This window comes from Austrofundulus limnaeus, unplaced genomic scaffold (assembly GCF_001266775.1).
Source record: "Austrofundulus limnaeus strain Quisiro unplaced genomic scaffold, Austrofundulus_limnaeus-1.0 Scaffold416, whole genome shotgun sequence".
In the NCBI taxonomy this organism is placed as follows: Eukaryota; Metazoa; Chordata; class Actinopteri; order Cyprinodontiformes; family Rivulidae; genus Austrofundulus; species Austrofundulus limnaeus.
The window spans coordinates 24,639-26,676 of record NW_013952818.1 but is presented as its reverse complement, the minus strand read 5'-3'; the positions used below and the strand labels follow the sequence as shown (position 1 = coordinate 26,676).

The following is a 2,038-nucleotide window of genomic DNA, read 5'->3' as shown; positions in this document are numbered from 1 at the left end:
ATTTCAAGATATATAACAACAATTTGTTCACAAATAAGTCAGACATGACTCGTATGATGAAGATGAATGAGTTTTCGACAGAACCTAAAGATTTACTGAGGCTGTCGGTATCACACACGTATTACATCACCAAGTGCCAAAYAATAACCAGCAAAAGTTTATCTGATGAATAATTCCACACAATTCTGCCCAACTGTATAACAACATATGATAACACTGATTATCATACACAAAGATGAAAAATGTAGAAAGCTCTCAGAATGATAACGTAAAAAGTGGATTTTAAACCGTCGGCGGTCGGGAGGAGCAGAATGCCCCWGGTGCCTGCAGCCATCACTTAATTCAGAGGTATGTTAGCTGCTAACTTGTTTTAGAGGTTATGCTTATAATGATCGTTTTATCAGGCTTTCACTAGAAGGTCTACGTGAGCAAATACCAAAAGACAACACTGGAGACAGAGGCTTGAATAAGAAAAGTAATTTGTTTATTTACACAGGAGCTGTAGGGGGAGCGGGACCTGGAAGCAGAGGAGTTGCAGAGGTAAGTAAACGGATAAGTGAATCCAGGAAATACTCTTCGATAGATAATAGCGTTATGCTTACAGGTGAGGGCTTTGGGTTTTGCKCAGAGGAGCAGGTCCAGARTCCAAAATCCAAACGTGAGTATTTACAAGTGAGTGTCTTATTTACAGGTGAGTAGGAGGCGAAGAGGCAGCGCATAGGCAGGTGAGAGGCTCGGCTGGCAGGCAGACGTGATTGGGATCCAAAGGTTTCCAAGACGGTTTMCTTAATTCTGCAGACAGGTAAATACACGGAAAAAACACGGAGGTTAGATAAACCAAGTTCACGAGAGAGAGTCACAGGYTGAGTTCRTTRCCCAAAGCGGTATGATGCTTCAGCGACGAGTTGATCCTCAGGTCTTCCTTATAAAGCCAGCAGYAATGAGCCAGTTCCTCACAGGTGCGTTCAATCAGCGTTGCCAGGTACGCRGGGAGGCATGAGGTGAAAATCATCAAAATGCCTCATGTTTATTTAGTAGAGAGTATTAAGTTACTGGTAGTTTAATGTGGACCTCATCTGGACTTTGGGCTGCCCTAGTTCTGTGTCATTAGGTGCTGAATGTTTGTTGACRTTAGCCGCTACTGCTAGCATTATCTTAACATATAAAACAATATCAGAAAAAAACACTCCCCCTGGCAAAAAACAAACGATAATCATCGTGGAGCTGTTTGGTACCGAGGTTGTGGATCCACCCGCTGAATAAAAAGTTCTACACCTCCCATTGTTTACATGCTTTCATCAGCTGTTCGGTGTAGTTAGCATCCAGTTAGCGTTGCACCGTCTGCCCTGGCAGACCGGTAACAGGACCGTAGAGTCCGCTCGGTGCTCGATCCTCTTCTCTTGCCTCTTATAATTGAAACAGTGAATCACCTACTTCTTCATCAAAGTCCTCACTCTGTCTCCGGCTGTTTTCCCTCCATTTCTGCCTTTGTGCTCCTCTCTCAAACTGCGGCTCGATCCGACTCGGTCCACCTGTCCTCAGCTGGACTGGAGCTCCACGTTCATCGCCTTTTTTTTTAAATCAAAGACACTAAAATAACTTACTAAACTTCACCGTAACTATGAAATATAGTTATACAAATATAATAAATGTAATAAATTTCGGATATCTCATTGCTGACTTCCGATTGCGCTGTCTCTACATTACAATCGAACTTTATTCAACTTCCGCTTCTTTTTATTTTTATCCTCCTGTGGATTTTTTGCCGTTTAATATTTTCAGGCTTCAGTCAGAAAAAAAAAGAAAGGAGTTTGGRGGGTTTATGTTTGTTCGGCGGGGTGGGGGTGACACCAGAGGGTGGAATGAGGTGTTTTTCTGCAATGAATCAGCTCTCTTTTACACCCTCCTGCTGCAACATGCTTCAAATATGATGGACATTAATAAAAAGAGCCATAATTTAATTTAATTTAATATATACAGCGGGTAAAACAAGTACTGAACACGTCACCATTTTTCTCAGTAAATATATTACTAGAGG

The 2,038-nt window shown here is 42.0% G+C and overlaps 1 long non-coding RNA gene across 1 annotated transcript in view; it reads right to left on the bottom strand.

The window, feature by feature from the left end:
- Window positions 1–1,070: 1,070 nt before the first annotated feature.
- Window positions 1,071–2,038, bottom strand: part of LOC106528985 (uncharacterized) — a 17,492-nt gene continuing 16,524 nt past the window's right edge. The window contains exon 3 of the long non-coding RNA XR_001311571.1: window positions 1,071–1,081. This is a non-coding gene — a long non-coding RNA (uncharacterized LOC106528985). The remainder of the gene's footprint in view (window positions 1,082–2,038) is intronic.